Raw genomic sequence first — 20818 nt, 5'->3', positions numbered from 1 at the left:
GATAGAGGAGCTTTTGGTATTAACGACTTCAGAGAGTTGCACATTGTGTTGCTGGATGTCAGGGCAGAGATGGATAAGCCCAAAAGAATTTCAATTGATGATGCCCCAGTTATATAGTGATGCTATTACACATCTGCCTCATTTGTAACTGTTAGTCACATTACAGTTTAAGATCCCTGTCTCACTTGTGTTATACAGATATATCTGGCATACAAGTGCAACATCCACCTGCACAAGGTATAGGCAGGTTTATAACCTGAAATCAGATAATAGTGATAGTTGTAATGATATCACTTGCATATGTAGTTGTGGTGCTGGGTCATACTTCCACTGGATATGTTTTCTTTTGGTGTATTCATAGCTGACACTTTTTCTGGTACCAGTACAGTGAAACTACCTGTCATGTGAAGTTTGATGATCAATAGTGTCTGATGATGATAGTAGGAAGGAGATGACACAGTATGTGCTGGATACAGGGAATGTGATGTCACATCTTCTACTCAAAATATGAACACAATCTGTATGCCTATGCCTACCCAGGACACAATACCATCTGAAAATGGACAAATTGGCAGGGACACTATGGATCATGGAAGTGTGTTGGACTCTAGAGGAGACAGACAGAGAGAGAGTGAGAGAGAGAGAGATCTGAAACAGGACCTAGCAGTCATGTCTAGGGAGGTCAAAACAGAGATGTTGTTAATGGTGCTGACTAAAGATATGGTTACTGCCCTCCTCCTTAGGTTGGTGTGTCAGTAGCTGCCATACAATGTATGTGCAGAGCTATTGTAGAGGTACAGACCAGTGCATGTTGACATGTGGAACTGTATGAGCCAAATTAATGATTTGTTGGATAGAGTGAATCACACATTGGAACATGCAGTGTTTACTCTTGCTCATCTGTCAGGGGAAAGAGGCTGTCCTTCTTGGATGTTAGTCAGACTGGCCATGGATGAGTGAGATACCACTCTCACCATGTTAGCATGTCCACTGCAACTTTGTTTTCAGATGTGGCTACATCCAGAAGAAGCAGTACCTGCGGTTGTGTTCTTCATCATGCTGTCACATTGTCCAGCAGTCATCAGTCACAGTCAGGTAACACACCAACATCTAGCCAGCATTGTGAAACAGCCAATACGACTCTTAGCATAGCCATCATCTGTGGGTGGGGGCTGCATGGGAAGCTGACCCCTCCGTCTTGCATGAGCTGGACCTGACAAGTAAGCCATGGCTCAGTGCTGTGCCATATGCTGAGACTGAGTCCATGCAGACACACACAGACACCACCACAGCCCAGAGCACATCCCAGACATTCACTGACCCTGTTCCTTCATAACATTATCCACCTCATGGCAGTTTTGGCAATTCCCCTAAAGGTTTCTTTTTACACCCCTCACTGCTCCCATTCATGCACTTCTCTGTGAAAGATGTGCACTCTTGCACTCCTTTCCCACCTGTGCAAAGGATGATAACTGTGCCCTGCCTTTTGTACATTACTATTGGGATGCTTATGTCTGATACACAGTGGGAACAGCCTCTGCATGGGTAAGCCTGGTCTGGTGTTTTTGCATGCATCACATTTACTCTTTATATCTTGCTTTGGTGTTGTATAGTTATTGACCCCTTGTAAACCATTGGCAGATGTCACATGTGTGCCATATGTGGGAGTCATGGAAACTGTCTGGGTGGCCTACACACATGTTGTAGATGATTCCTATTGAATTATAGACCCACTGAGAGGTGAAGGTTTGACACGCTATGTGGTTCACAAACCTTCTTCTCAAGTCACCTGGCAGGTTTTTTATTTCAATGTGTGTACAGTCTATGTCTCCATTCTCTCCTCTGAGATATGTAGGAACCACATACATTCCCACCAAGAAACTGGTGGAGGTATCTGGAAGCAGATTCCTGCAAACCTCCCCCCCCCCACTATGCCCCCTGTAGGTCACTGAAAAGTCCCTGTAGTTAATATATATAAAGCTACATATCCCTTTGTAGTCACTAGGATGGTTACTCCATGACTCCCATGGTACTGCAGATGGGTTATATACATGTCTACTATTTGTTGCATGATGTCCTTGTTCTCATAGTAATGGTCCCCTATGTCATTGTTGTGTTTGGCATGCAATCTTAATCATGGTTATAAGCCCCACCTGGGGTGATGTCATGCATTATTGATAGCAGCAGTTATTATAAGAACCTCTTGAATATGCAAGGTAACAACAGCTGCAGTAATCCCTAACATTCTTCAGTTGTTTGCATTGGGTGAACATGACCATCTGCCCGTGTACAAATCTACAGTGGGTGCAGCATCACTATGCAATGTTAAACATTTGCAAATAGTGCCACCATTTTGTTTTGCCTCATTACCATACAATGCACTTCATTTTACATCATTAACATATAGTAGGGAAGACATCAGAATTTGGCCTGTCTGCATCACATAGCTGTGTGTTCTGAATAGTACACAACCTGAAATGGCCGCTCATTGTGCAAATCCCCTTAGTGTGATATGGCCAATGTTTATAAATCCAGCCCTACATATTTTACTGTGTAAGAGTTTTCAGAGCTTATTTAAGGCATGCATCACTCAATTTCTGGAAAAAATACCATCTTCCACAGGAATTTATAGGTTCATAGGTTTTTACTAGGCTATCTGCCCTAAGGCATTTATAAGCCTAGCCCAGAGTTTTTGTGGCTTACGCCACCCCTTATGTTAAAAAATACTGTGCCCATTAGTTTGTTGTGCCTCTGTCCAGCAGTGACACAGAGATGATTCCCGGGGTAAACCTACGATCTCCCATCCACCGGTCAAGATTTCTCTTGAACAGAGCCAGCAAGGTGCTCTGCCTCACATGGACCGGGATTTTATTCCACAGCATGATTGAGTTTGACCAGTTTACTAATGATGCCAGAGTGGCATACAGTGTTAAAAGCCTCAGCTAAATCAATGTATGCTATATTTAGATTTATCTTCTTCTAATGCTCCTGCAGTTCTTTCAAGGAAATTAACTAGGTTAATAGGCATGATCTGCATTTTACAAGTCCAAATTGGCTTGGCTGTAGAGACTGTAGACTCCCTATAGCACTGTCTGTGATATCCATTATCATGTGATCCATCACCATCAAATAATGCTAGTGAGGTTTTGTGTCATACATAAACTCCAGCTGGAATGTTTTCTGAAGAATGAAGAGATTTTGCTACATCCACATGGTCCTAAAGAGAGACAAAATAATGTGCTGAACAGACTAATAAGACCATCAGTACAAAAAAACTTTCTCTCCCCCTTTTCTCTCCTCAAGCCTTTACCTGCCTCCAACCACCTAATGTCCTTCTCTGTTCCCTTTATAGCTCCCTCTCATGTTTTTAGTCACATACTCCAGGAGAGTTTAGGTAGCATCAAAATTTGATTCAGCATGGTATTTCTCTCTTTCTGCATCCTTTGCATGCAATCTCTTATCATTTTCTCCTTCCCTTACATAGCCTACTTGTTACAACCATTTTGCCAGAAACTGGTAAACAAGCTAACCCTTCATATTCATGGGAAAGGGGTTAGCAGTGCCAGTGATGTGAGTTTACTTACAGACTTCAATAACAGCTAAGGAAAATCATGTTTCCATAGCAGTCAAAATAAATGTAAATTAAGGTGTTACAGCCTGGCCATACCTCTCAATTTCTTTGCTCAAGAATTCTGGGTGGACCCAAAAATAATGGGAGACAAAGGCTAAAAATCAGGAACAATTTTTAAGTATCACTCTTTTGTATCAACATACATTTTTTATAAACAATAAGAAGCATGAAACTCCAACGTTTATCGTTATGGACAGACTGTAGTAACTGGTGATGTACCAGGAAGTCAATAACTTTACAAGAGACAGTGCAAAAATATCAGTCAAAAACTGGGACATTCAGCAACATTTTGGACAGTTGAGAGATATTAGTCTGGACAATATTAGTATAATATGTTGTTATGCAAATTTTAAGGCAAAATGCAATTATATTTAATTTTGACTAAATGAAAGCCAATACAATGATATAATGGCACATCATTGTTATGAACCATTGCATATTGTGGATGTTAAACTCACTCTTCTTAATTAGTTCACTATTTTCATCAGAAGATTAACACATATTTCCTATTAAAGGTTTTCAGCTACACTATCTGTTATAATAAATATTAACTTTGACTTTGCATAGTTTGTCATAGTGCAGGGGATACAATATGCAGAGTAGATCAAGCAGAGTGGAGGATTCAACATGCAGTAACAGAGTCCAGCATTTAAACTTAAATTTCTTATGTTACCGTCACTTATTATTGGGAATTGTTTTCAGTGTATTGTTAAACACTAATGCATTATATTTGAACACAGCATTTGTTATGTATCAGAATTTTGCTGTCACAGTCAACATGCAAGTAGTTCTAAAGGGGTTAATTCTTCCAATTGCTCCATTTATTTTATTTTTATCCCTGGCATCATATCAGGCTAAGTAAATACATTTGGTTATTTTTTGGACTAGCCTTTGGATTTTTGTTGCTATACAAATTGTACAAAGTCCCGAAGTACGCAGCTGGGGGCTGATGGTATCACAATGAGAGAACCGTAGTTTCATTTATTTGTCACTCATTGCATTTATCCATTAAATGGCTCAGAAAGTACAATTACATTTATGTAGTGCATCATTGAAAACAAACACTATGCTGCACGTAGTTTTTGTCTGACTATTTCTGAGTGTACCCCAGTTCACCGTTTCAGGCTTCATATTTTCACATCATTACTGAAGTTGGTGTATTGATTACTGGGTGACTATAAAGAATGTTTAAGACATTTATTTCAAGGGGAACTTTGCCTACAAACTATATACTTGATATTTTTTATTTCTTTCAGGTACTTATCAACTGACAATATACCAGATCCCATCTATTACTGTCGGACAATGGGACACTGCAGTAATGAACTGCACTGTTTCAGAAGAAACTGTAGGACCTGTCCGCTGGTACAAGGGAGACAATTTTATCTTCCACATTGCCCTCATTTAGTATTTTATGACTTTGTGTCTCTCTCTGTACGTAAGACACGGTAGTCACTGGGTGTCGCAATATCAATGATCAATGCTACTTTTGTCTTCTTTTCATGGACTACAATATCTGTTTTTCTCCCATCTATTTTTGAACTGTTGGTAATGGGTTGGCCTAAGTAATATATTCATCATTTTATATAATGCTTTGTGTCTCATGCTTCAGATGATTTCAGCTACTTCAATATTATAACATTTACATTATTCCCATTGCAACAGTCTTACCATATTATTATGCCTTTCAGTATACAATCCTTCTGCCATTAGTATATCACAGCCAGCAAACATATATGATTGTTTCCAATTCTGTTTTACAGTTTCTGCATGTGTCTGTTTCTCCTACATGTTCAATAGACATTGTAATCCAATGTGTATGTAGTCCCTACCTTGGGGTGGCAATATTAACAATTTATCTTTTGGTTTAAATTCACATCTCCTTAACCATTCCTCCATTTGATCCTGATCAACATGAGGTTGTCCCGAGAGTTTTCTGTACTTGCAGGTATACTTATGCATTTTACATATGTCTTGTCTTCTCATCTGATCCTTCACCTTATATTATTTTTCTTTTTTTTTTAGCACTTTCAGTTGCTGGCTGATTTTTATCTACTTCTGGTTTGATTGCCCAGCTTGACACCAATATGCTTCTGCTAAACTAAACAAGGAAATCATCTTACACTTATTCTCCTCATGTTTTAAAACTTTCACTATGTTTGGGTCTTGTGTGGTCAGCAGATATGTACGCAGTCCTATGATTGCCGATCTATATATGTAATCAATTTTAGGAAAGCCCATACCTCCTTCAGAATGAGGAATATATATAGTCTTGGTATGCAATCATTATTATAAATCATTTGATAAGCATGAAGCATCCTTCTTATTTTGCTGTTGAACCCATCCAGTACCTTTTGGGACTAGTCAATCACTCGAAAAGTGTAAGTTAGGACAGGAAGAGCAATTGGTTTATGGCTTGGACTTTGTTCCTAATGTCAGTGCTGTTTTCAGTATTAATTGCTGTCTTCTAAAGTATTCCTTACTAAGTTTTATTCACGTTTGTTCATGTTTTATTGTTGATTCTTCATCAGTTCCCAGACATTTATACACTTCCTTTTGTTCAAGTTCCTTTATATCACATTCCAATCCTGGGCTGATGTTTTCTTGGTGCTCCGGCTTTTCTATTTAAAGGTTGCTTCTGTACATTTATCAGGACCAAATGACATTCTTATATCATCAGAAAATATTTTGACCATTTGCAGTTGTGCTTTCATTTCCTTATCTGATGAAGTATGCAGTTTTAAATCATCCACAAAAAGAAGATGAGAAATCTTTATACTTTGTTGTTTTCTGGTAGCCAAATTATATCCATGACCTAATCTGTTAAGTAGATAGTTTAATGGGTTATGGGCAAGACAAAAGAGCAGTAGTGACAAAGAGTCACTCTGGAATATCCCCATTTGAATTTTTATCCCTGGAATAATAATAGGCCCTTTATCATCACTTACCTGCAAAGTGGTTTGCCACTGTTTCATGGTTGCTGTAATATAACTGGTCAGTGAAGGGTGTATCCTATATATTTTCAGGACTCTTTTATCCATGAATGTGGGATATTGCCAAATGCTTTTTTGCAGTTTATCCCAGCCATACTTAGATTATTTCCATTTTTACAGTTTTCCATTATGACTTTATTTAACAACAAGTGATCCTTTGTTCCATTTGACTTTCTTTTATTGCCCTATTTTGTATTGCCATGATTGAGTTTTCTTCAAAATTACTATAAACTCATCAGCATCAATTTCAGTGTACATTTTATACATTGTCATAAGGCAAGTTATTGGTCTATAGTTTTTAGGAGAGCTTGCAGGTTCGGTCTTAAGTAGGAGCATTGTTTTTCCTGTTGTTAATCAGGGTGTGCATAGAAAAAATTCTTCCTCCAGGCTAAATCTTCATGTGAAGATGTTAATACTTTTAGCCAGATGTTAGGTAGTGCATCTGGGCCTGGGCATTTTCAATTATAAGCTTTTCTTAACTTTGTTTCAATCTCTCTGGCTGTTACTGCATTCAGTTTCCTATCCTGTATGTTTGAAATTCTTATTATTTCTCTTGCATCTTCTATCCATTCAGCATCTTTGTTATGTTCCACAGAATCTTCATAGATATTTCACCAAAATGTATCTATTTTTTCTTTTTTTGGTGGTGTTTCATTTCCTTTGCCTTGTTTCTCAGTTCTCTATAAAACTTTTTTTGGGTCATCAATAAATTGCTTATTTTGTGCTTTTCCTTTATATGTATCTGCATATCTTCTAAGTTTTTGTGCCTGAACAGATATTTTTAGTTTTTTATGATAGTGCATAATAGATCATGATCTGTTCTGATACTGCGCATTGCTTTCATCATGTCTATCAACAGTATAACCAATCTAATGATAAATAACTCCAATCATCACACATCCTGAAAACTAAATTCCCCCTAGGACCATTCCCATAACAACCCCTCTCAAAATACGATATCAAATACACATACACCTTCTCTTCAAACAGTCCACACAAGAGCCCTTAACAAATTCTATAAAGTTCTCATTACCACCTGTCCATACAAATCTCATAAAAATCTCCTACATAAATTGAAACTTAGCTGAACCTCTGCAGACAACCTTTCTCCTGTACCTTAAACTATCTTCAGATGCCATAGCATTCCCTGTCAGCATCCTTTTGAACAGATCTATTAGTGAAATATATGTCCCAGTAGTATGGAAAAAGTCATTCATCATTCCTTGTATAAAGGAGGCAAGTCCACTAACGTATCTAATTATTTTCCTACTGTGATTCTATCCCCTCTCTCCATTATATGAGAGATGTGTCCACCCCCAACTCCTCAACTATCTTCTCCAGAATGATCTATTCAACCATACTCTCCATAGTTTTATGGCAGCCCATATTACAATGACAGCTGTGCTTAAACTGTATTAATCTGTACAAATTGTATGTTACATGCATCGAATTATGTTTTTGTATAATACTGTTTGTATCTACTAACTGCTTTGAATATTGCGTACTGTTACACTAACTGCTTTGTGAAGCTTTTCTCCCCGGACCTCCACTGAAAATGGGCTCTTTTGACCCAGTGGACTTTCCCAGTAAGCAAATGCCAAGAAAATAAATAAATATATAATTGCTTAAAACTAAGACAATGGTGGGCCCTATGAAGGAGGCTGGTGGCAAATTTAGCTACTTTATTGTAACAGGAGGCAAGTTTCTTTCTTTGAGTATTGTTTATGTTTGTTAGGATAGGAGCAGTGTATAAGACAGTCGGCAGTAAGAAGGTGGTGGCTAGAGTTTGTCTTGCAATATCCATAAGAAATCTATTGACCCTATAAAGGGAGCCTAGTTTCTGGTGGGTAGATTTAATGGTGTGCAGTATATACTGGTCATATTTAAGATTATCATCTAGGTTAACACCTAGAAGTTTACTGTGAATTACAGTTTCAATAACAGTATTATTTGCTGACTTTATGGTAACAGATTGCTTTTGATTTTGGCAAATTTATGAAGTGAAAAGCATTAACTTAGTTTTCTTGGGGTTGAGTTGGAAGTTTTATTCTTTAAGCCATGTTTCTACAGAGGGAAAGATTTTTGGGTAATGTCTTGGAGATTATTTATTGTTGAGGCTACACATATTAATGCTGGAGTCATCTGCATACTGAACTAAAGTAGCATGGTGAACAGAGGTGTGGAGGTCATTAATAAATATATTAAATAGGAGAGGACCCAGGATAGGGCACTGAAGGACACCTGCGGTAACTGATTTAAAGGATGACTAGGTTTGTTGCCATTTAACAGCTTGTTGCCTTTCGTATAGGTAGCACAACAAGGACTATTGTGAAAGCCCTTTAAGGAGAGTCGATTGAGCAGTTGCTGGTGTGAGACAGTATGAAATGCCTTTAACAAGTATAAGTACATGGTGGACACAAGAAGATCATTGTTTGTATGTTGGTTTATTATACTGGCAAAATGTAGTCGAGCAGTAGTGGTGCTGTGCTGGGACCTAAAGCCAAGTTGCGTTTTTGAGAGAAGGATATTTGAGGTTAGGTTCTGCATCAGCTGCATATGGATGCATTTCTCTAATACTGTGGAGAGGGGGAAAGAATTGCTATTGGTCTGTAGTTATTAAACTCTAAACATGTACCATCTTTGTGCAGTAGCATGATATAGGATTTTTTTCCACAGTGATGGGACCTATCTTTCTGCTATAGGCCTATTAATTAGTGTGGGCACAGGGAAGGCTATGACTTCTGCAACCATTTTTAGGTAGTCTGATGGTAATTGGTCTACAGCTACAGAAGTAGTTTTTAGTTTAAGGAGGAACTTCCTTATGATTCAGGTACGTACTGGACTAAAATTGAAGAGCTGTTGTGGTTTTGACTGGACATGGGTAGAGTGAGGGGGGGCAGATGTGTTAGTGTCTAAGAGAGATAATATTGATTGTATAAAGTAGGAATTAAATTGTGTGGGGAGAGAGAGTCTGTCATATTGTCTGGTTTTGGAGAGGGATTAGTGGTCTTGCCAGGGTGGAGTAATTTATTAAGTGATGACCAAAAATGTTTTGGGCTGTTTGTATGTTTGTCTTGTAGGTTGGTATAGTATGTTTGCTTATCCTGTTTGACATAGAGTTTTGCAAGGTTTCTAAGATGTCTAAATCGATGGAGAGCATTTTGAGTTCTATTTTTATACCACTTTTTCTAGGCTTTAACTTTTTATCATGAATTTTTGTTTACTTTGTCAGTCATTGTGTGGTGTAGACATTGCAGACAGTGGAACACCCACTTATAATGTTGAACAAATGGGCAACATGTGGAACACTTACTGACACATGACCAGCAATTACACTCAGGAATTTCACAGCATGTTTAAAATGCGTAGGGTTAGAGTTATAAAAAGCTGTTTTGATGAATTCACATTATTCATTGTAATTTACCACGCATATCAGTTAAGTAAATTGCTAACACATAAACATGTGATAGACCCTTTCAATGTGGAAATGCAAAGAGCATGGCCCTTTAAATTTTACATTGAGAAACATTACTCATAATGAGGTATGGTAGACCCTTTCAATGTGGAAATGCGAAGAGCATGGCTCTTTAAATTTTACATTGAGAAACATTACTCATAATGAGGTATGGTAGACCCTTTCAATGTGGAAATGCGAAGAGCATGGCTCTTTAAATTTTACATTGAGAAACATTACTCATAATGAGGTATGGTAGACCCTTTCAATGTGGAAATGCGAAGAGCATGGCTCTTTAAATTTTACATTGAGAAACATTACTCATAATGAGGTATGGTAGACCCTTTCAATGTGGAAAGGTGAAGAGGATAGCTCTTTAAATTTTACAGTGAGAAACATTACTCATAATGAGGTATGGTAGACCCTTTCAATGTGGAAATCACGAAGAGCATGGCTCTTTAAATTTTACATTGAGAAACATTACTCATAATGAGGTATGGTAGACCCTTTCAATGTGGAAATGCGAAGAGCATGGCTCTTTAAATTTTACATTGAGAAACATTACTCATAATGAGGTATGGTAGACCCTTTCAATGTGGAAATGCGAAGAGCATGGCTCTTTAAATTTTACATTGAGAAACATTATTCATAATGAGGTATGGTAGACCCTTTCAATGTGGAAATGTAAAGAGCATGGCTCTTTACTTTTTACATTGAGAAACATTACTCATAATGAGGTATGGTAGACCCTTTCAATGTGGAAATGCGAAGAGCATGGCTCTTTAAATTTTACATTGAGAAACATTACTCTTAATGAGGTACGGTAGACCCTTTCAATGTGGAAATGTAAAGAGCATGGCTCTTTAAATTTTACATTGAGAAACATTACTCATAATGAGGTACGGTAGACCCTTTCAATGTGGAAATGCGAAGAGCATGGCTCTTTAAATTTTACATTGAGAAACATTACTCATAATGAGGTATGGTAAACCCTTTCAATGTGGAAATGTGAAGAGCATGGCTCTTTAAATTTTACATTGAGAAACATTACTCATAATGAGGTATGGTAGACCCTTTGAATGTGGAAAGGCGAAGAGCATGACTCTTTAAAGTTTACATTGAGAAACATTACTCATAATGAGGTATGGTAGACCCTTTCAATGTGGAAATGCGAAGAGCATGTCTCTTTAAATTTTATATTGAGAAGCATTACTTATAATGAGATATGGTAGACCCTTTCAATGTGGAAAGGCGAAGAGCATGGCTCTTTAAATTTTACACTGAGAAACATTACTCATAATGAGGTATGGTTAAAAGGTATGAGCATGAAAATTTCCCAGTCCTTGTAATGTGGGCTTCCTCTACAAGCATGGAGAGCTCTCCACATGCACTCAGCATCACACACAAATCAGTGCAATGTCTATCAGGTTTGTTTGCCACACAAACTGAGCTATTACAAAACAATAATAAGATTATCCATAATAAGTACAATCATTGCGCACAGAGGAGTAATCTTTATGATGTAAGTATGAATAAAAGCCCAATTCATCATCACATTAAAGAGTATAGACTTGTGTTTGAACCCTGCAAACCTGATAAATAACTGTTGATCCAGAGGATTATCTGGAACTTTAATAACTTATGTTGTACTTTTAACGAACGACTTCTTTGTAGAAGGGTAGTTTTTGTGTGTTCCTTAGTGTATGGCTGGAAGTAAGAATCACAGCTGTTATTTCCAGTGTGCTTTCCATACCAACAGAGATATGCCAGTAAAAAAGAAATTATTTTAGGCTTATCCATCTCTGCCCCAACACAAACACATAAACAACCCGCAATCCAACATTTACTGAGTCTGAAAATTATGCGGTTTTAGAGGCCATCGGTCTCAATGGAAAATGGCTCTTTGCTTAAAGTCTGTTGACCAGCCCTTCAATGACTGTGTCTGGCATAAGGCTGTCAAAGGTATCAATGCTATGGGTGGTGAGGATCAAAATTTTGACATGGTACACCACCAAGTGACTAGTTTGATCTGTGCTGCCAACTACAGACAAGTATCTGTGGCACAGGAATGGAGGTGGTGAGACATGGGATATCTAATGAACCGCACTTATGCAGATAGAGGAGCTTTTGGTATTAACGACTTCAGAGAGTTGCACATTGTGTTGCTGGATGTCAGGGCAGAGATGGATAAGCCCAAAAGAATTTCAATTGATGATGCCCCAGTTATATAGTGATGCTATTACACATCTGCCTCATTTGTAACTGTTAGTCACATTACAGTTTAAGATCCCTGTCTCACTTGTGTTATACAGATATATCTGGCATACAAGTGCAACATCCACCTGCACAAGGTATAGGCAGGTTTATAACCTGAAATCAGATAATAGTGATAGTTGTAATGATATCACTTGCATATGTAGTTGTGGTGCTGGGTCATACTTCCACTGGATATGTTTTCTTTTGGTGTATTCATAGCTGACACTTTTCTGGTACCAGTACAGTGAAACTACCTGTCATGTGAAGTTTGATGATCAATAGTGTCTGATGATGATAGTAGGAAGGAGATGACACAGTATGTGCTGGATACAGGGAATGTGATGTCACATCTTCTACTCAAAATATGAACACAATCTGTATGCCTATGCCTACCCAGGACACAATACCATCTGAAAATGGACAAATTGGCAGGGACACTATGGATCATGGAAGTGTGTTGGACTCTAGAGGAGACAGACAGAAAGAGAGAGAGAAAGAGAGAGAGAGAGATCTGAAACAGGACCTAGCAGTCATGTCTAGGGAGGTCAAAACAGAGATGTTGTTAATGGTGCTGACTAAAGATATGGTTACTGCCCTCCTCCTTAGGTTGGTGTGTCAGTAGCTGCCATACAATGTATGTGCAGAGCTATTGTAGAGGTACAGACCAGTGCATGTTGACATGTGGAACTGTATGAGCCAAATTAATGATTTGTTGGATAGAGTGAATCACACATTGGAACATGCAGTGTTTACTCTTGCTCATCTGTCAGGGGAAAGAGGCTGTCCTTCTTGGATGTTAGTCAGACTGGCCATGGATGAGTGAGATACCACTCTCACCATGTTAGCATGTCCACTGCAACTTTGTTTTCAGATGTGGCTACATCCAGAAGAAGCAGTACCTGCGGTTGTGTTCTTCATCATGCTGTCACATTGTCCAGCAGTCATCAGTCACAGTCAGGTAACACACCAACATCTAGCCAGCATTGTGAAACAGCCAATACGACTCTTAGCATAGCCATCATCTGTGGGTGGGGCTGCATGGGAAGCTGACCCCTCCGTCTTGCATGAGCTGGACCTGACAAGTAAGCCATGGCTCAGTGCTGTGCCATATGCTGAGACTGAGTCCATGCAGACACACACAGACACCACCACAGCCCAGAGCACATCCCAGACATTCACTGACCCTGTTCCTTCATAACATTATCCACCTCATGGCAGTTTTGGCAATTCCCCTAAAGGTTTCTTTTTACACCCCTCACTGCTCCCATTCATGCACTTCTCTGTGAAAGATGTGCACTCTTGCACTCCCTTTCCCACCTGTGCAAAGGATGATAACTGTGCCCTGCCTTTTGTACATTACTATTGGGATGCTTATGTCTGATACACAGTGGGAACAGCCTCTGCATGGGTAAGCCTGGTCTGGTGTTTTTGCATGCATCACATTTACTCTTTATATCTTGCTTTGGTGTTGTATAGTTATTGACCCCTTGTAAACCATTGGCAGATGTCACATGTGTGCCATATGTGGGAGTCATGGAAACTGTCTGGGTGGCCTACACACATGTTGTAGATGATTCCTATTGAATTATAGACCCACTGAGAGGTGAAGGTTTGACACGCTATGTGGTTCACAAACCTTCTTCTCAGGTCAATGGGTGGGGTTTTTATTTCAATGTGTGTACAGTCTATGTCTCCATTCTCTCCTCTGAGATACATAGGAACCACATACATTCCCATCAGGGAACTGTTGGAGTAATCTGGAAACAGATTCCTGCAACTCCCCCCACTATGTCCCCTGTAGGTCGCTGAAAGGTCCCTGTAGCTAATATATGTAAAGCCACATATACCTTTGTAGTCAATGGGATGATTACTCCATGACTCCCATGGTACTGCAGATGGGGTAGATACATGTCCACTATTTGCTGCATGACATCCTTGTTCTCATAGTAATTGTCCCCTATGTCATTGTTATGGATGGCATGCAAGGTTAATCATGGTCATAAGCCTCTGGGGGTGATGTCATGCACTATTGATAGCAGCAGTTATTATAAGAACCTCTTGAATATACAAGGTAACAATAGCTGCAGTAATCTCTAACATTCTTCAGTTGGTTTCATTGGTTGAGCATGACCATCTTCCCATGTACAATCTACAGTGGGTTCAGCATCCCTATGCAATGTTAAACATTTGCAAATAGTGCCACCATTTTGTTTTGCCTCATTACCATACAATGCACTTCATTTTACATCATTAACATATAGCAGGGCAGACTTCAGAATCTGGCCTGTCTGCATCACATAGCTGTGTTTTCTGAATATCACACAACCTGAACGTGGCCGTTCATTGTGCAAATTCACTTAGTGTGATATGGCCAATGTTTATAAATCCAGTCCTACATATTTTACTGTGTAAGAGTTTTCAGAGCTCATTGAAGGCATACATCACATAATTTCAGGAAAAAATACCATCTTCCACAGGAATTTATAGGTTCATAGGTTTTTACTAGGCTATCTGCCCTAAGGCATTTATAAGCCTAGCCCAGAGTTTTTGTGGCTTACGCCACCCCTTATGTTAAAAAATACTGTGCCCATTAGTTTGTTGTGCCTCTGTCCAGCAGTGACACAGAGATGATTCCCGGGGTAAACCTACGATCTCCCATCCACCGGTCAAGCTTTCTCTTGAACAGAGCCAGCAAGGTGCTCTGCCTCACATGGACCGGGATTTTATTCCACAGCATGATTGAGTTTGGCCAGTTTGCCAATGATGCCAGAGTGGCATACAGTGTCAAAAACCTCAGCTAAATCAAGGTATACTATTTTTAGTGTTATCTTCATCTAATGCCTTGCAGTTCTTTCAAGGAAATTAACTAGGTTTAATAGGCATGACAAGCCTTTTACAAGTCCTAATTGGCTTGGATATAGAGACTGTAGACACCCTATATTCCTGTTTATGATATCCATTATGTTATGATTCATCATCATCAAATAATGCTAGTGAGGCTTTGTGTCATACATAAACTCCAGCTGGAATGCTTTCTGAATAATGAAGAGATTATGGCTACATCCACATGGTCCCAAAGAGAGACAAAATAATGTGCTTAATGGCTTATAAGACCAGCAGGACAAAAAAAAATTCTCTCCCCTTTTCTCTCCTCAAGCGTTTACCTGCCTCCTAGGACATGATGCCCTTCCCTGTTACCTTTATATGCCCCTCCCTTGTTTTTAGCCAACATACTCCAGGAGAGTTTAGGTAGCATCAAAATTTGATTCAGTGTGATATTTCTCTCTTTCTGCATCCTTTGCATGCAATCTGATATCATGTTCTCCTTCCCTTACATAGCCTACTTGTTACAACCATTTTGCCAGAAACTGGTAAACAAGCTAACCCTTCATATTCATGGGAAAGGGGTCAGCAGTGCCAGTGATGTGAGTTTACTTACAGACTTCAATAACAGCTAAGGAAAATCATGTTTCTATAGCAGTCAAAATAAATGTAAGTAAGGTGCTACAGCCTGGCCATACCTCTCACGTTGTTTGGTAAAGCATTCTGGGTGGAGTCAAAAATAATGGGAGACAAAGGCTAAAAATCAAGAACAATTTTTAAGTATCACTCTTTGGCATCAACATGCATTTTTTATAAACAATAAAAAGCATGAAACTCCAACATTTATCCTTATGGACAGACTGCAGCAATTGGTGATGTATCAGGAAGTCAATAACTTTACAAGAAACAGTGCAAAATATGACTCAAAAACAGGGACGTTCAGCAACATTTTAGACAGGTGAGAGACATTAGTCTGGACAAAATTAGTATAATATGTTGTTATTTAAATTTTAATATAAATGCAATTATATTTCATTCTGACTAAATGAAAGCCAGTACAATGATATAATGGAACATCATTGTTAGGTACCATTGCTTATTGTGGATATTAAAACTCATTCTTGTTAATTAGTTCACTTTTTCACCAGAAGATTGAGACATAGTTCCTATTAAAGTTGTTCAGCTACATTATCTGTTACAATAAATATTAACTTTGACTTCACATGGTTTGTTATAGTGCATGGGATACAACATGCAGAGAAGATCAAGCAGAGGGCAGAATACAACATGCAGTAACACAGCCCTGCATGTACACTTATCTTTCTTATGTTACCTTTACTTATTCTTAATGGTGGGAAGTGTTTTCAGTGTATTGTTAACTACTAATGTATTATATTTGAATACTCAACATTTGTTATGAATCAGAATTTTACTGTCACAGTCAACATGCAGGTTGTTCTAAATGAATTAATTCTTCCAATTGCTCCATTTATTTTATTTCATCCCTGGCATCATATCAGGCTAAGAAAATAAATTTAGTAATTTTTAGGAATAGCCTGTGGATTTTTGTTGCTATGCAAATTGTACAAAGTCCCAAAGTAGGCAGCTGGGGGCTGATGGTATCACAAGGAGGCAACCATAGTCTAATTAATTTGTCGCTCATTGCATTTATCCATTAAATGGCTCAGAAAGTACATTTGCATTTATTTAGTGCATCATTGACAACAATCACTGTGCTGAGCATACATAGTTTTTGTCTGATCATTTCCCAGTGTAACCCAGCTCACCTTTCCAGGCTTCATATCCTCACATCATTACTGAAGTTGGTGTATTGATTACTGGGCGACTATAAAGAGTGTTTAAGACATTTATTTCAAGGGGAACTTTGCCTACAAACTATATACTTGATATTTTTTATTTCTTTCAGGTACTTATCAACTGACAATATACCAGATCCCATCTATTACTGTTGGACAATGGGACACTGCAGTAATGAACTGCACTGTTTCAGAAGAAACTGTAGGACCTGTCCGCTGGTACAAGGGAGACAATATGAAGCAGCTGCTGTATTCACAGTTTGCATCTGATAAACCAGACCCACGAGTGAGTAGGACTGTAAAGGAAGGACCAACAAGAGAGACTGATCATTCCATCATATTTAAACATATTCGCTTGGAAGATGCTGGGGTGTACTATTGTGTGAAGTTTGGATCAGACAAAGTAACTGTGATTGCAACAGGATCAGGCATGCACCTTTATGTGAACAGTAAGTGCAAAACTATTAATGCAGGAATTATAAATTATGGAGATACAAAAAGGTCTGTAAGTGGACTATCAAAACAGGTTAATAATCTCTGAGAATGTAACTTTGCAATGTAGGTGTACAAAATTGTATAATTGTGAAAGTTTACTGCTCATCACTTTATTCTAAATGTTGTGCTTTATTACTAATATGTTTCTATATACAAAAAGGAAAAATAAACACTTCATACAACATTTGCACAAAACAACAATATAAGATGCCACCACAACTCTGCACACAAATAAAATAGTCTGACCAGCCTTGGTATGTTTGTACATGACAGTACAGCAATAAACCATGTTGGTGTGCCTTTTGTGGTAAGTATCTAACAGTTACTAATAATGGCAATACAAATGGTGCTACTCAGCATGACAATGACAATAAAAGGATGGCAGCTGCAAAACAGAAAAATAGCAGCATTGAAAGAAAAATAAAAACAAAACAGGCCTGTATCAGCTTTGAATGTTATGAAATGGTAATTGTGGGCCTTCAAGAGGAGTTGTTGCTACTCACCTGCCACAAACAAGCAAAATGAAAATCCTACTGGCAACATTGTATCAGCTGAGTCAGCAAGAATATAAATACCCTGTGGGCCCTTACCACCCTCTCAGGTCTGCAGCAATATGATTAGTAAGAGCCTTGGATGTAACGTGCCTGAAATATCCTGACTGAGCATGGAAAAAACAAGAAATTGAAATAAAGTTGAATACTCGAATGGAAAAATTGTACAAACACAAAAGATTGAACTTCCTTTTGCACAACTGTTAACTGGGACTTTTTGCACTGTAGCAACTCATGAAATGAGAAGCAAACATCCTTATGACAAATCATTGCAATAAAATGACACCATAGATCCTGCTAACCTAGGCATTTCTGTGTCACAAACCAGAGGTCTTAAGTATCCAACACATTATACAAAAAACTCAGCATGTAAAGCTGAAGCTGAGACACATTGTGCCATCAAACTTTCAATTGACCAAAAAGGTAGAATTTGTAAATATGACAGTATTTTTATGTTTTGACTTCCAAGATAGCTGCACACTGAGTAACTGCTTAATTACAACTCTCCTAATCTGAAAACAGAAACTCAGAAAAAGACAGACAGCAAAATTGTCTTACTGGGTACATTTTAGTTAATGGCTAGTAAGTGCACTACCAGAATGCCAATAAAGAAATTTATAGACCCTGATAGGAAATCAAGCACAAAAGGTACAGAGAAGACATTGGTGGGGAAGAATCCTGCAGCTGTTCAGTAAAAAGCAGTTCATGCTCCAGCTTTGGTGCAAGATATGACTTCTCGTAATTTAGAGGAAAATAAAAAAAGTGTGCACAGAGCTGATTAAAATAAATAAAACACTGAAGGAGTATATCAAAGCAAACAACAAAAGGCTGGAAAAATGGAGGAAGCTTTAAACAGATATTTAGATGAGTTGATAAAACTGCAAAAATTAGAGGATGAAATAAAGAAAAGGCTGTCTGAGTATGATACTGCTCAATAAGAGATATTTAAAAAAAATGGTAGAATTGTAGGACAGAACATGTAGGGAAAACCTAAGATTTTCTGCTTTACCAGAGGAACTGGAAGGAACAGACTGTATTAATTTTTGGAAAGCACAAGTAAGTAACTGGACTGATATTCCACAGCAGGAGCTGTTAACTGAAAGGGTGCATCATGTGCATGCTACAAACCTGGCCATCAGAAAGCAGCCAAGACCTCTAATAGCAAAGATGCAATCTTACTAGCAGAAGGAAAAAGATTCAGGCTGCTGTATCCAGTTATCTGCAAAATATTTTTCCTGGAGAGTCGTAGTCATTTTTGATGCAAAACATGCTAAGGAGGAAATACAAAAGTTTCCCAAACAAACAGTGAGCTATCAAACAGAAGGAGATTCTGCTTTTTATTCTTCTGATAATAAAGCTCATACAGAGACTATGCCAATGAAAGCTTTATTATATTGTATTTATATATATATATATATATATATATATATATATATATATATATATATATATATATATGTATAGAGGGAGAGAGAGAGAGACAGAGACAGAGAGACTTTTTGATACTAGTTTTATTATATATAGGTTTTTGCATAGTATTTAGTAATTCACAGACTTGTGAAGGTTTTATGCTTTACTATGAACTGAGAACTAATGCCACATCCTGTTTTTTAAAACGTAAGGCATTAGAAACATTAATTTTATTTATTGTGTGCTTTACATGAGATTGTGCTAATATTATTTCCACATTTATCATATTTATAATATATATATATATATATATATATATATACATATATCTATATATATATATATATATATATATATATATATATATATATACTTTTTGATACTAGTTTTATCATTATATACAGGCTTTTACATAATTTTTTGTAATTCACAGATTTCTGAAGGTTTTATGCTTTACTATGAACTTTTTAACATTAATTAGGGGCGTTGGTTTAGTTGCATAAGCAGTAATTTAGTATTTAAAGAGTTGATTTATCCTGATTTCTTTGTCTGAAGAAGTCTCTGAATCAGCAGAGATGAATGCATTTATCTGAGATGGCGTGTATTTTGCTTAATAAAAGTTTTCATTGTACTACAATTGCTTGTGGAAAAAGAACAGATATTTTACATCATTGTGATCCCCCGCTCCGCTTGTGCTGACTTTTCTTGTTATTTTTGTGACTTATTCATTGTTTTGGACCAAAATGAAAGCTTTTCCAATGTTTTGAAGGAAAATGCTTAAGAGACAGAAAAAAAGCCCAGGTGTTGACTAGAAAAAGCAGGACATTGGACATGAACCAAAGACTGGAGTTGGGAGATGGAGATCAATAGTAAGAAAACAACAACTCAGAAGTTAATAAATAAATGTGGGATTACAAAACATCAATTTCATCTGTGGAATATGGTGGAACAAGGAAATCTGGAAATACTGGACTTTTTGACTTTGTTAAACTTGTAGCGGATTCCAAAACATATGCTCTACTTTATGTCATTAATGTTTGAAAGAACATTAAGGAGAGGGAAGAAGGAAAGAGGTAATTGTAAGTAGAACAATTTTTCCTCTTACATTATTTTTATAAAACATGATATATGCTGCCTGTTTTTATTTATTTATTTTATTTATTTGACATTTAATAACCAGGTTAGTCCAACTGGGTAGCACCCCTTTTTCACAGCAGGCCTGAGGAGAAAAGCTCCAAGTAAAACATGTAAACAATAGCAATCCAGTCACAGAGTATACCTAAACATTAGTGTTAGCAAGCATACAGTATAGTCAGAGAAAAACATGCTAGACATGTGCAATGAATTAAAACATATCATAGTTCAGTTACATACAGCACAAAGAAATA

This window comes from Protopterus annectens, chromosome 9.part0, assembly GCF_019279795.1.
Source record: "Protopterus annectens isolate FY-2018-M chromosome 9.part0, PAN1.0, whole genome shotgun sequence".
Taxonomy (NCBI): Eukaryota; Metazoa; Chordata; order Ceratodontiformes; family Protopteridae; genus Protopterus; species Protopterus annectens.
The sequence above is the reverse complement of the archived record's forward strand: the minus strand, read 5'-3'. Positions refer to the sequence as shown.